Below are 15,824 nucleotides of genomic sequence, written 5' to 3' on the forward strand. Positions count from 1 at the left end.
ACGCCTACCCACAGGCGGTAGCGGAAGGAGAACTGACACGAAAATTGTTATGGAAGGGAGTGTAAACAAAACAACAGGTAATTAGGCAATAAAACAGTTGGGTGAAGACGATTGGTGGTTAAGAGAAGGTTACAGTTAGCTTGATTATTATTGATTCAAGGGTGGTTAGTTCGTCTATATGTCGGGTTCTTCCTACAATATTAAAATGACTGGCATCTATGTGTGTTTTTTGCAACTTTTACTGTGATTTCTTATGTTAGATTGTTCTGGATTTGATAGTCGACAACCCGTTCTATGGCTAATTCCTTGATGAGAGGAAATCGGACTTTTTAGCAGCCTCCTGGTGCAAACGATGTAAGTGCCGAGATCACATCTGGGACAATTATACTTATAAACGACCGGAGGCAAACAGGGGGCTGATCTTATCCTTGACTTGGATCACCCTATTCAATGAGCAATTGCCTGCCCTTAATTTGAAACTAATTCCCATAAACCCCCGAACTATCGGCTCACTCTTCCAAGTCAAGGATAAGATCAGCCCCCTGTTTGCCTCCGGTGTCGTTTATAAGTATAATTGTCCCAGATGTGATCTCGGCACTTACATCGGTTGCACCAGGAGGCTGCTAAAAGTCCGAATTTCCTCTCGTCAAGGAATTAGCCATAGAACGGGTTGTCGACTATCAAATCCAGAACAATCTAACATAAGAAATCACAGTAAAAGTTGCAAAACACACATAGATGCCAGTCATTTTAATATTGTAGGAAGAACCCGACATATAGACGAACTAACCACCCTTGAATCAATAATAATCAAGCTAACTGTACCTTCTCTTAACCACCAATCGTCTTCCACCCAACTGTTTATTGCCTAATTACCTGTTGTTTTGTTTACACTCCCTTCCATAACAATTTTTCGTGTCAGTTTTCTCTTCCGCTACCGCTGTGGGTAGGCGTCTTGTTCGTTCTATTATATTATTATTATTTATTATCTATATATATTTTTTTTTTTTGGGGGGGAACTAATTTGTTTCTCTGTATTCGCTCCTAGCCCTTCACTGTTATTCTGTGTTTCTGTTTTTACTCTGTTTTTATTCTTAATTTATTAAAAGGTTTTTAATTTTGGTGTTGGTAAACATTGTGTGTATCTTTTTACTTATACGCAATTGATGTGTAATCGTTTCAGCCTGGAAAAATGTATCAAGCTGATACGAAACGTCGGCGCAAATAAATGGATGAAAGACAGAACGCGTCTCCCTACTCCAATATGTATATAAAATATATATACTATAGATATGATATATATATATATATATATAAATATATATATATATATATGGGTGTGTGTGTGTGTGTGTGTGGAAGGCGAAACTTGGGGCAAATTAAGAATTCTATTTCCTCTTTTTTTTCTCTTTGGCTTCTTCATTTTCATTGTGGAATACATCTATATATAAATATATACTATATGTGTGTATAAAATTATATGTATATGTATATGTAGATATATACAGACCTACACACATACTTTCTAATCTGTCATGTTATAGCTTTCAGTAGTAGTTATTTTTCTTTCTTAAGTATTTTTTTTCCTAAAAGCCTTTCCTTAGACTGAAACTCCCTCCAGGATGTGCAACTTGTAATTAGTTTAACCTTCAGCCATTCACTTCTGTGTTAAGAAATCCATCAACGGTTCAGACATTTCAAACTAATTAAGAGCGTCATTTGTAAGTTCGTCTTTGTTCAACGTCACGTAGCATTTTAGTGGTATGTAAGTACTGTTATTGTTTAGTGTTTAGTTAAAAGTATTTAAATTTAAAACTTTCCCCAGTTTTCGATAGTTGATTCGTAGGGATTTGTCGGTTTTTTTTTTTACAGCAATCCAAGGAGCTCGACTGCGCTCTCTCGTACTGTGTAGTTCTGCCAAACCTTGAGTCTTTGTAGCCGAAGGCTTCAACTATTTGATTAAATATAAAGCTATTCGATTATTTGCATTTGTTGTTTGTGGATTAGTCTGCCTTATTTTTATGTTCTTTCTGTTCATACTGGTCCTGTTTCGTCATTTCCACATGTGAACGTTATTTTTTGTAAAACATTAAATGTAAGGAAATTCTGCTTTAATATTTATTCATATATGTGAATTACGAAAACAACATGAAAAATAGCAACAAGAACAGCTGCAGCCAATATTGATTATGGTAATTCAAGGAATGTTGATTTCTTCTGTATGTCTGAGAAACATTTTAATGTCACTGAACTTGTGCCCACCATCCTTTAGAAGGTAATGGAGCAGCCCGTCTTGACAACGTTTCCAGATACCGAGAACTTGCTGTGATTTTATATTTCGGGTTCTTTAATCAAATTTACTTCATAGCTCCCGATTTGAGTTTTTTTCTTTTTTTCCGGAGAACACTATTGTGCCTGCTTTGTCTGTCCGTCCGTCGGCACTTTATTCTGCCCGCCCTCAGATCTGAAAATAACCTACCGAGGCTAGAGGGCTGCAAATTTGTAATTTGATCATCCACCTTCTAATCATCAAACATACCAAATTGCAACCCTCTAACCTTATTTTATCTAGGGTTAAAGTTACCCATTGATCGCGTATCTGGCAACACTTTCCGGCGCATTTTTCACTTGTTTATTGTAGTATTTGCTTTGACAAAATATTACATTTCCAGTGCTCTTAAGATACCAAATTCAGGTTCATCTTTTACTGGCTTTTGGTCTTAACCATTGATTCAGAGAGAGAGAGAGAGAGAGAGAGAGAGAGAGAGAGAGAGAGAGAGAGAGGATTAGTATATGAAGTCTAAGTCGTATTTTTAGTAACATTTAAAGCTCGTGCAGGCCTTTCGGGTGAAAGAAAAAGTATAGTCCTTTGTGCAACTGTGATTGATAATCCTTAAGTATTATGCCTTTGCATCTACTTTTGCAACATTTCTGCCTTTTAGATTTTAAATTCTTAGATGTAAATATTCATTTTCTATATGCTGACTTGCAAATGTTAGACATATATATAAGTATTGCGTACACACACGTGATGTTCCCGAATCAGAGCGAATTGGATTTTAAATTTGCAGCTTAATGTTTGTGAATATAAATATATGCAGTATATATATAATATATAGGTATAGATAAAAATAACTACATATAGATAGCTGAGTATAATATATAGATATATATATATGCATGGATATATAGTAGTATGTGTGTGTACATAATTTTAATAGAGAGGAGTTTGTGTATGTGCATGACCATGCACATGACCAGAGACACGCGCAATTGACATACTTTCTTTATATTGATAAATCTGGGACTCTGCTGAGGCGTTACAAGGGCAAAGACACAACAAAATAATTTTTTTACGTCCTTATATTGCGCCAACAAGTGTTTGATCTCCCCAGACGTGACATGAGCGACTGACTTTCTGTGTTTTATTAGACCTCGTCAGGAAAGAATGCTGCCACATCTGTGCCGTGCTCACAAAACGCTTTTTGTTTCTCTATCTGGTAGGGATCCCTAACATATTCTCTCTCTCTCTCTCTCTCTCTCTCTCTCTCTCTCTCTCTCTCTCTCTCTCTCTCTATTGTTAGTTCTCCTATTTTGCAAATTGTATGAAATCTTTTTATTGTGGTTGTATATGAAATGAATACCCGAATGTTTTAGTTATGCTTTCATGCTGTGATCAAGCAGGGATTCTTAGCCAGCAGCAAAATTCCTGCATCGTGTCGACTTCTTCTAGTAATGGACCTATACTTCATTTGATATATGAGATCTGTGTTGAAATGCCAAGTGTGTGAAGACATGGAGGTTGTATGGAATCTCACAGAGTTGAGCAATATGCATGCAGTTTCTGGAGCAAAATCACGAAAGCCTATCGTTCGAAGGTAGCCGGCCCTAAACCCTCTCAAATCAGCAGGTTGCACCGTCATCTTCAGTCGTACGCCGATAACCACTGATCATTACTTTCATAGCGGAAAGATAGTTCGGTTTACTTCTGAATTTGACAGCGCTATATGCCTGTTTCCCCTCTCGAGGAGATGGCTCCGTAATGATAGAACTTTCCGGTATTTCAGGAGGTCGATAAGGGCGAGGTTTGAAGCCCCTCGCCATTTTTTCTTCGTCCCAACTGACTCGTTATCATTTATATTTGGGGAAGCGGGCAATAGGACAGAAGCGGTACTCAATACCCGGGTGGCAAGCGCTGCACCACTCAGACGTGCCGACCAACGGCTGATTGCTCCTTATTCAAGGCAGCCAGTGAGGTCATCTCTCCCTTATGTAAATATATATAATATATATATATATATATATATATATATATATATATATATATATATGTATGTGGTATATATATTTATATATATATATATATATATATATATATATATATATATATAGACATATATATGTATATTATTACACGTACAGACAGACAGACATACTGACAAGACAAGTGGTTATAAGTGGGTCATGTGCGTAAACAAGACACCCGTGCCCTTGCTAATGCTAGCCGTCTCCGGAGAAACAAGTACCTAACGGTCTAAGTCTGGAGTCTGGACTGCAGAGGAAGGAAGACCTTCCGAACCTCGACTTCACTCTCTGATTCCGAGGCTGTTTGTTGACAGTCTCGTCTCTTCTAGTTTGGCCTCAAGGACACTCATTTGTTCAGGGTTGTTTACCTTTGTTACTTTTCATGACTGCTAGAGACGTGACTTCCTCCAGGCGCATGCGCAGAGGAGTTGAGTACCGTAAGCAAGGTCATTTCTCCAACGCAGCTTGGGCTGTTTATAATAATAATAATAAAATAATAATAATAATAATAATAATAATAATAATAATAATAATAATAACAAAACAATACTCGTAGTAGCAGGAGTCTTACAATGGAGAGACAATTCCACAGTGAGGCATATATACATTTAAAGATAAATCTGTTCGATTCCCCTTTTCGAACAGATTCCCGAAAGCTCTCTGTTCAGATTTTGAATATATGTACATATATATAACTGGATTTGTTTCTCCTATAATAATAATAATAATAATAATAATCATAAGGATTTGTTTCTCCGATAATATAATAATAATTAATAATAATAAAATAATAATAATAATAATAATAATAATAATAATAATAAAATCGAATTAGGTGTCAATATTAGTTTTTGTTAATGTTGCTACTGGACAAAATCAAACATTATACGGATTCTATAGTAACTAAAATCTATCGAAAAAATGGTGTATTTGGATCGATAATACATAACTGAACCTCCGTTCTGATAATTGGAGGAAATGGGGCTATGAATCTAAAAGGAAAGAGGATTTCCCGTGAACAAGACTTACAAGGCATCTCTGGGTATAAGAGAGGGAGAATAAATCTATAGTGTACACTTAATGTGATTCGTTTGTGTGGGCGTTTAAGTGAGAGAGAGAGAGAAAAAGAGAGAGAGAGAGAGAAGAAAGAGAGAGAGAGCTCAAAACAGAATATCATGAGAGAGTGCAAGGGTAAATTTCATAATGTACCTTAGCCATGCGCGCGCGGGTGAGTAAATGTGTGTGTGTATACTTGTTGAGAGAGAAAGAATATTTCGTGAGAGAAAGTTCAAAGAAGTATATTGTGAGAGATTGCAAGTCGAGGGTATTTTCATAATGTACGTATTTATGCGTCCGTGTATGTGTGTTTCTGTGTACTACTTGTTGAGAGAGACTGAGAGAGAGCGAAAAAATATTTCCATGCAATAATTGGTAAGGAAATAAAGCTAGTGTTATAACCGTTACTTAGTATTTCTGTGAGGGGATGCATTCCAAGAGGAAACGAGTCCAAGAGAGCCCAAGAGTTATGGCCATAATTAAATTTCTGGTGCTCGAGGATGTTATGCCATTTATAAATAACGTTTCCTTAAAGATGCAGTAAGGAGCTGTTGAGCGAGGCCGTAATAATGAGTTGCTTTGTTTCGTCTTCCTCTTCTTGATTACGATATGTACTTTTAGAATGAAAGAGGTTGAGTTCTGAATCAGCTGTCTAGAAATGAGAATGCGGACGCCCCTATTAAAGTCTGTGATCATTCGCATTGCATATGTTCCTTTCTTTAGATTAGATGTTTCATAATGACTTCCGCAGAATCGCAAGGTAAAACTTAAAAACACCCACAAAAAGTTTCAGACTCTCAGACGTGACGAGAACAAAGTTATTAATGTCATCATTTTTTGCAGGTGACTTGAAATCAGATAAGGTTTTTGAAGGCACACCTCCGGTTAGAAAATTTACATCGTGTCTAGTCTTGGGGATTTATTCAATGTATTATAAAAGCTCTTTCACCTCATTTGATTGCGTATGTTTTCCTTCGTTTTGAATTAATGTGAAAATGAGCCAACTTTTATTCAAGGCTGACCCAGCATCCGGAGCCCCAAATAGCACATTTATTCTGTATGCCCCATAAGGGGTAATGACGTCAGTGCACCTCACGTGGTGCACTGTTGGCATTACTTAAGGTTCTTTGCAGTGTCCCTTAGGCCCCTGGCTGCAACTCCTTTTATTCCTTTTCCTGTACCTCCGTTCATATTCTCTTACATCTTACTTTCCACCTTCTCCTAACAATTGATTCATAGTGCAACTGCGAGGTTTTCTTCCTGTTAAACTTTCCAAACCTTTTTACTGTCAGTTTCCGTTTCAGCGCTGAATGACCTCATAGGTCCCAGCGGTTGGCCTGTGGCCTAAATTCTATAATATGTTCGCTGCTCATTTATTCTGTATAAATCTCCAATCCGTAGACTGTCCGGTTCGAGGACTTTTAACTCTATATTCATAATCTGACCTGACAGACCTGACATTTGCTTCGGGGCCGAACATCTACATTCTTCTCGTTGCTCCTGGTTTCTGTCGCACCAAAAGACAGGTCTGTCGTTTCCTCGTGACCTGACAGCTGTTATCTTTTTATCGGGATTGAGCTAGCGAGGGTCTTTATGCGTCGTTAAAATGACATTCATTTTGCAGCATTTAATCATTATCTCTCTCATCAATCCTTGCGTAGTTGTATGTGAAGGCTTTTCAAATATTCATCACTCTCGGGTTAAATTACCCGTGAGCTTTGCGAGAGATGATGCGATTTGAAGCCATATTCTTTCTTTTCCACAATGTCAACCAGTAATTTATGCCAAAGCTTTTGTAAGTAAATGACAATCCCCTTGACTTTCTACAGTTTCATTACATTTTTCTCATTGCGTTTATGTATGTATGATAGTGTAGGAAATGGGAAAGATTTATAGCTCGTGACTAGATACTGAATCCATTATATGTGTTTGACGTTTATCAAATTCATTTTTCCATCAGAACATATAGTAGTAAACTCATAGTCGTTACTTTTATAATAATAATAATAATAATAATAATAATAGTCTAATTTCTTTACTGCTGCTAAATCTGTTTGATATAAATAGATATGCTGTTCATTAAGCAACTGTAAGAGAAATAAAATCTCTATGTTTCATGAACATATTACCTTTCCAAGTCACTAGTTTTAGAAAAGGACTAATCTGTGTGATTCTTCCTGGTGCAAAACCTGGCTGGTGTAATTTTACTCAGCCGTCCTAACGGAAATGTGAGTCGCTATTGTGGGAGGATGTCTGCGTAAGGTAAAACATCCAGGTAGTACCTTTGTTGTACTGTGGAAGTGTTTGTCCTGAAACTTACGTCTGGCAACAGTCGTCTTCAGCTGTGTTCTAATCATGCTATAATATATTGGTAATGTTCTAGGAACGCGTTTAAGATAATTTTTTTTTCTTTTATTAGAAAAATATTACATATCATTTACATATGTAAGATGCTACAAAATATTACAAAAATATATACCTACAATATTTACAAATTACCATGGATTTTTTTTATTATTATTAACTAGGCTTTAAAACATTTTTTAAACTAGGTAATAATTGTAGTATTACTTACAAAATTAATACTGGCTACTCAAAAACAGTAATTAATGTACTATTTTGTGAAAATCTTTTCTATTCTTTCTTTGTAATTGTTTTTTAATAGCCACCTATCATAAACACCTATTGTTGGTGTTTATGACAAAAGCGTCTAGAGCTGTGAGCGAAGTAAGTGATGTTAGACTTTTCTGAATTATTATCGTAACCTTCATCGCTGATATTGTCAGCTTAGCAGTCTTTGGACCCCGAAATCCAACAGCAAGCAGTAATAAAGCAAAAGAAGCTTCGTCCCTAATCTTGGTTTATGAACCCCAATTGTTGACACGGGGTTGGGGGTGGGCAGCGGTCGCCATGTTGAGACCAGGGGCATTTCACGCATTTTCCCATCGCGTTTACAAAATTTATATTTAACATTTCCTTTTTTTATTCATTTATCGTAGGTTATTCTAGATTAGGTTCATTATGTCATCCGTACCTATCCGATATATAGTTTTTCACCCGGAATAAATAGTAAAGTCGAGCAGCGTTCAAAAGCATACGAAGGAGATGCGGCAAAAAATCAATGCTATACAAGATGACTTGGCCTTGATCATTCTTCACCGGACGCTCTGTCCCTCAAAACATGGAAACAATCAGGACATTTTTGTTGTGCGGCCAGACATCAAATTCTCTCACAGTCATTCCTCAGGAAATCTGAAAACATCAGTTATACCAGTGTGCGTCATACTAATTGCTTAAATGTAAGTACTCTATCCACAATTAATTTATGTTTGTTGTAAGAATAAAAAATTATTTAAGCTAAAATCCCTTCACATGAGAGGTGTTATGCAAAAGGACATTGCTGAGATGAAGCTTCGTAATTACACTTCCGAATGAGAAATGTTTCGTACGACGTTCAGTTCCAAAGTCGAGTTGTTTTATAATTCATTGCTTTCTCCTCCTCCATTTATAGTCATTTTAGAGGGTAAGGAAACAGCCGATTTTTTTTTTACTGATATTTCTGATACAATAAAATCGCCCAGATAGAATATAGTTTATGTAACCTAATCTTAATTGTCCAAGTATGGGCATTCTATTTAGCGTGATTCTGTGAACGTGTGCGCACGCTCAGTGATGATAATAACAACAATAATGACGATAATAATTCAAGGCTACAACATATTGTCCCCGTTATCAGCCAGTCTTATGGTGCAGCTCAACAGGAATTAGTTATTTACCAATCGATTCAGTATTTGTATTCCCTACCAGGCCCCAAGAACGAAAATGCATTTAATAACTCAAAATGTCAGATGAAGCAAAATCGATATAATAATGATTTTTAATTCTAGACAGGTGCTGTCACTGTAATTTCGCAATATATTTAGATATATGCACTTTGAAATTATTGGTTTCGAAGAAGCAGGAAGCTGATTTTATTGCGATTTCGTTTTATTTTTATGACTTTGCTGAAAACAGACAAATTATTATAACTTTATTAATCCTACATTTCTGCAGGCGGAGAATCTGTTTATCCAAGTATGCATGCCGGGTTAACGTCATGGCCAAAGAAACTTCCTATACAGGATTTCATAACTTAATGAAACGCCTTTTTCAAGTTTAATCCGTTCAGTTACAGAAGATTTAATAAGATGAGAAACGTTTTGCCTTAGTTATCGGATCTGTACGGGAGCAAGATGTACGTATGGATGAATTAAACGCTTTGCTTGCAAGAAAATATATAAAACCCCGTTTTTAGGGCATCCAGGGGGATCACAAGAGTTTCGGGTCACGTTGGGCTCCTCTTCAGGTGAAAGTATTTACTACGCCAGATTGAACACAAGAGGTCAGTTAGAAGTGGCGATGCAATAATTTTGTATTTATTCCTATGTCCGAAAATAAACATTCTATGAGTTGGACTGAATTTGAAATATTGTACAGAGAAGACTTGAGGAACAGAAAATTGTAGAGTCTGTTGGAATTGCAGTTACCCTTACCATGGTCTTTATAAATTTAATCTCGCTACTTATGCTTTGAGAGCAGCTAACCCTAAAAATGTTTCTAAGATATGCAATGGCCAGTTTGGTGTGGCTTAGGTAATCTTCAGGTCCTTACGTCGGTGATACTCCCTTTTAGTCTTCTCTCTTTACATACTGATTCTCTTAACAGCATTTCTGCCTTTACGTCTACCTTAAGAATATCCTAATATAGCTCAAAACTTGTTTCCTCTGGATGAAGGAACGGCATAAAAATAGGTTTTTATTTGCAAGATCTAGTGTTTTCACATAAACATTCACGCACCACCAGTTATTTACGGACCAGTTTGCATGAAATCGTTAGATTTGTGCGCTGATTGCTAAATTCAGGGTGGGACTAACCACTGGTGAGGGTCGAGTAACAATGCTTCCTGGTAGGTAGTGGGGTCTAAAGGTATAACCCCTGGTTACGTAATAACATTAGTATACATATACTGAACTGAAACATATTTACTTCAGTTCCTAGCAGCCTTTTTCCTAGCAGAAAGGCTGCAACTTAGTTGTAAAACAAAACATAATACGTGAATAGCGTACATCCAACATTAAAATTATTTAAAATTCTTTCACAGCATCAAAGAGTTATATAAGAGACTTTTATGGCAGAGTTATGTAAGAGACTTTCTCAGCATATAAGAGTAATTTTACCTCGGAACAACTTTAAGTTACTTTCAGACTACATTTTTCGTAAATTAACCTTCCAATGCAACCATGAACTACGACTGTTTCAACACAGCGATTTATTTCTTAACCGGAGCATCAATTCTTGGTTGTATTCATCAAGCATGCCCAGAATTTAAAAGGTTCGTTCAAGCATGCAATCACTCACCTCAAGAGCATTCTTTAACTCAAGTAACGCATAAAAATATATCACTTTTTCTAATTCCCAGCCATAAATCCCAAGAGTACTTAGAATACTTAATTCTACCTGTCACTACCATTCTGCAGTGGGGCGATGCTCTAGAGTTTAACATTCAGCAATGCTACTCTCGGCGTTACCCTGGTACAAAAAGAGATGCTCACTTGAATGTTACTGATACAACGATTCGCTTGTTGAACCGAACGTTTCCTTCTTTCACGATGAATGTAATAGGAGATTGCAGGATTATTGTCTAATTTCTTCATGAATTTCTCATCTCTCAATTCTGTTTCTCTAATTCCCAGAACATTTGTCATTATTTAAGGTTGAAATATTTTTCTTTTCTTTTCAGGGCAAATTTTGACGTATTGTTGGAGCTCAGACGAACTGATGATTCCAATCAAGTGTGACTGATCTTCAAAAAGTAAGTTCCTGGAGTTTGTAAGGTATTTGGCGAGAATTGTGTGCCTGTCTGTGAACAGTTTCCAAGGGGAGGGATTCTTTCTGTATGTCCGTCTGTTTATTATAGTTGAACTGTACATTTTCTGGTTTGTTCTGCTGATGTTTCCATTTTCTTGAGAAAATCTTTTGGGAAACTGGTATGCATATGTTAAAGTAAAAACATTTTATGAAATTGATACTTTTAGAGTCGAACTCAACTTATTTGTTTATTGTGGTACATTACCCAAGTTTTGTTGGAAATGTATTAATCTTTGATCAATTGTTGATCATTCTGTATTGCGGAGACGAAATGAAAGCATACTACAGATATTGCTGCTGCTCCAGCTACTACTCAGACTACCGTTCATTCGAAATCCACATTTACATTCAATATCTTCAGATGGCTTGAAACCTTGTGGACTCGAATCATCATTTTTCAGGTCCCTTGTCCTTTTACCACATATCCTGGAACTCTTTGTCTCCATCAAAGTTTCCAATCCTCATTCGTCTGGAAAGTTATGATACAAAGTTTATCAACACCATATGTTTCCCGGACGGTAGCCATTTTAAATAATGCAACGTCGAATGCTTTATAAACACTGCGTGGGAACTGCTTTTCTCCTTCAGACCTTAAATTTCCGGTCTTCTACCTCCGCGGTTTCCAGTGACGCGATTGGTGTTAAATGTCGATCCATTTGTCGGCCATTTAACGAGTTTTTATTTTTATGTCTCTTGCGGCTGTCACGATTTTACTCGATGTTTTTACTACTGAGGACGCACCGGCTGTAGCAATTCCTATATTTTTTCATCACGTTATGTATATATATATATATATATATATATATATATATATATATGTTATACGATCACAAGTAACACGTGAAGATTGTATATCAAGAGCCAGCAGGAAAGATGAAAAACAGAAGTACCTAGCGCTTTCGTGTATTCTTGACACACCTCATCAGGGTACAATATATATATTGTACCCTGATGAGGTGTGTCAAGAATACACAAAGCGCTAGGTACTTCTGTTTTTCATCTTTCCTGCTGGCTCTTGATATATATATATATATATATATATATATATATATATATATATATATATATATTTGACAAGATATTACTGTTCCCGGGAAGAATAATCACCAATCCAGTTGTTCAGGCTATCGTCTCATTGCCACAATTTGTAATAATTATAAATATAGTGAGCTTATCAGGTAGCTCTCACTTTTTGTTACCTTCAAAATTACCAGTTTGGCCTCCACAAACAGCGGTCTGGCGAGAACTTTTTTCTCTATCTCTCTCTAATGTTAGTAATTTCACTCCTATTATTTCTAAGGCTTCTAACATATCTGCCAGTATCGTTGCTTATTCATGAATCATGTAATTTATAAATTCATTGCCGTTTTTTTGTTCGTTTTATCCAGCTGGTTTGTAATATTTGTGTTGTAAATAGCGAGACGTCTGCTTACTTTGTGTTATTCCCCAAGGTTCTCATCGCTCACCTTATCTCTCTTTTATTTCCTTCATTCTTTAATGATCGTGCTATTTATTAGTCCTTCCCATCTCTTATACGCTCTGGTCGATGGAGGATACTGGACACGAAGAAGCAAAATCATATCTCGGTTAAGTTGAATAAATACGTGGTGACAGTTTCTGTTCCAATTATTGTTATCATTATTATTTACTCGGATAAAGTATAAACGGTCCTTACTTAGCAAAACAAGCATATATATGTGTGAAAAAATAAGAGGAATCAACAAGCAACTAGAAATTCAAATTGTTTCAATTTTATTATTGCAAAATTCTGAATGCAAAATGCTGATTTGTAAAAGAGTGTTTTACCTCGATTCCAAAAAATCATAATTCTCAGTAAGATTGCTTTAAGGCGTGAACTGGTTTTTATGAATAAGCAAACATGTTTACAAATAACTTTTGCTGAACAACACATGAATGCAGTTATAGAATATAATGTAATTTTATATTTATAGATATATGTTCACATACACTCATATGCAATATATATGTATGTGTGTGTGTATGTATGTATATATATGGGGGAATGTGTACATGCTCGTATGCTTTCATAGATTTGATTACTTGCGTGACCTTTGTTTTGCCTTTAAATTAAAAAACGTAACAAAATTTTGTTGTACGTAAGCATCCAGAACGAGAGAGAGAGAGAGAGAGAGAGAGAGAGAGAGAGAGAGAGAGAGAGAAGCATGCTGAGGCGATACAATGAATGTCACCTGCTGGTCCGAAGAGGGTTGTAAACGGCAGGTAAGTAAGGGAGGGAGGGGGGAGGGAGGGAAATCCCTTCGGAAATTCTTGTGTGGCAACTGTGAGGCATGGCCTTACTCCTAAGCGAGCCCTGGTGGATATACCTCGTGGTCCTGATATTAACGATGTTTCTTACTGTGGAACAGCAGCTGTATCCTTGGCATTTATTGTGTGGGTCTGTGGATCCATGGCAGATGGACTGATGATTTTTTTCTCGCTCTCTCATACAGGGAGGTATGTTTCACCGTACAACTTTAGGCTCCAAATTTCCTCGTTTTTTAAGTCAGTTTGCACATGATTCCAATGATGGTGATCGTTTATTCTTCAGTACACAAAACCTCTACGTTACAAGACTGAATCTGATATATATATATATATATATATATATATATATATATATATAATATATATATATATATATACATATATTTATATATATATATATATGTGTGTGTTTGTGTTTGTGGGTGCTCCGTGCGTACGGGGAGTACAGAGAGAGAGAGAGAGAGAGAGAGGGAGAGAGAGAGAGAGAGAGAGAGAGAGAGAGAGCGTTGGCGCGTTCAGGGGTTTACCGTTTTCTATGACTACGTAATTGGGAACCGCGGTACTGAATGTTTTCAAAGCTTCGCTGATGCCGATTGGCCTTGATGTAGTCATTTGCTGTTGAAACCATTCTTAGGCATTCTAGTTCAGTTTAAACTGTTATTTGGAACTTTGGAAGTAATGCCCGAAAGGAACCATTTGAGTTTCCAGCATTGCCTGGTTGGCAAAGCTTCGTCGGAAGACGACCTCTCGAAAGAGCCTCACTTGAGTAGAATTCTGAGGAGCGGACGTCGGCCGACGCATCGTCTCCATTTGCCTGTCCCACATTTCACTTTCTGCAGGTATACACTGCGTGCAGTTTGTGCATATCATGAACACACCTTAACTACCATCCCTCAGGCCACCCCGAAAATTGTTTCGCGTGTGCCTAACGGTCGTCTGCCTCTTACCTGGTTATAAAACGGAGGAAAACGAAGATTCTGATCTGCCACCTGTTCATTGTAATCCTGGGAAGAAGATACGGAAACCAAACTCTGTCCTTTCGGTATTCATCGAAGAACGTCTGCTGTCTGTGTTTCAGTTGTGAATTCATTGGAATTTTGTTTACTTAATCACATATGAAACTGGATCGGGTTGAACTAGCGTATTTGCGCAATCCACTGAGCGGGCCCTAGACCATCAGCTGCTATTGGGCTTGCATTTACAAGGACCGTGGTTCATTTCCAGTATACTCCCTACCAGTCGACCTAGCTGAATGTTTACCAGCTCTATGACTGCATAAGATACTGTATTGCATGTTTCTGAGTAGATCTTCAATAAATATATATACACACAATGAATACACAGGAACGTTTTTCCCAGAAATAAAGTGTTGACTCAAATGTTAGCAATTCATTCTGCTAGGTCGGGAAGTTGGGAAATAGTTCCTGGTAAATCCTGGTAAGGTGCAGGGAACCTGCCCGTAAAAGAACTCGGGTAGGAAGTCCTTAGGTTCCACTATTTTTATGACTTGTGAAGATGAATTGCTAAAACCCTGGGCTCTCACCGGTGCAGGTGTTAGTCCTGATGTGAGTCAGAAAATAAATTTCTGTGAAACGTGCCCATGTGTTCAAATCCATACACACACACACACGCACACACACGCACACACACACACACACACACATATATATATATATATAATATATATATATATATATATATATATATATATATTTATATATATAAACCACAGGAATTCCCAGAAGCCTTCGAAATTCCCAGATTCCTTACTGTCACCCCGTGAGGACAAGAAAGATCTTAACATCTCGGATTCTTCACACTTTTCCGATCCATTTGTCACCACAAAGCCGTAGATCCTATTGCAAATTTAAGTAATTTTGACGTCCGTAGCAAGATTCAAACTCTCATCGGGAGTATCAGAACGAGGTCGCGTCACCTCAGATTCTGCTATGGACATTAGAATTACTTCATATCTTGCATCTGGATTTCAGGCTTTGTAGTTACAAGCGTATCCAAAAGTGTGTTTAATATATTGTGCTGTGGTTCGGCAAACCAATTAAATCAAATTGGTTTCAGGTAATTGTTTATGTCTCAAGTTTGTTGCTATTCCGACAGTCAGAATATTTCGATCGCTGATTATTTTTGTCATTGATTTGTGATGGAAAAGAGAAACCGAAACACAGCCTGACAATGACAGGAATATGACATGGAGACAAATTCTACGGTTGTATTTTGTAATCTGATATAATGCTAGGAAATAAAGATAATAA

The 15,824-nt window shown here is 36.9% G+C and overlaps 1 protein-coding gene across 6 annotated transcripts in view; it reads left to right on the forward strand.

Moving 5' to 3' along the window:
- Positions 1–15,824, forward strand: part of LOC135224389 (uncharacterized) — a 145,863-nt gene that overhangs the window by 43,743 nt on the left and 86,296 nt on the right. For all 6 annotated transcript variants that reach the window (XM_064263395.1, XM_064263356.1, XM_064263384.1 and 3 more), the window contains exon 2: positions 11,141–11,212. The gene's annotated coding sequence lies outside the window, so the exon portion shown is untranslated. The remainder of the gene's footprint in view (positions 1–11,140; positions 11,213–15,824) is intronic.

The sequence above is a fragment of the Macrobrachium nipponense genome, chromosome 20 (genome assembly GCF_015104395.2).
Source record: "Macrobrachium nipponense isolate FS-2020 chromosome 20, ASM1510439v2, whole genome shotgun sequence".
Classification (NCBI taxonomy): Eukaryota; Metazoa; Arthropoda; class Malacostraca; order Decapoda; family Palaemonidae; genus Macrobrachium; species Macrobrachium nipponense.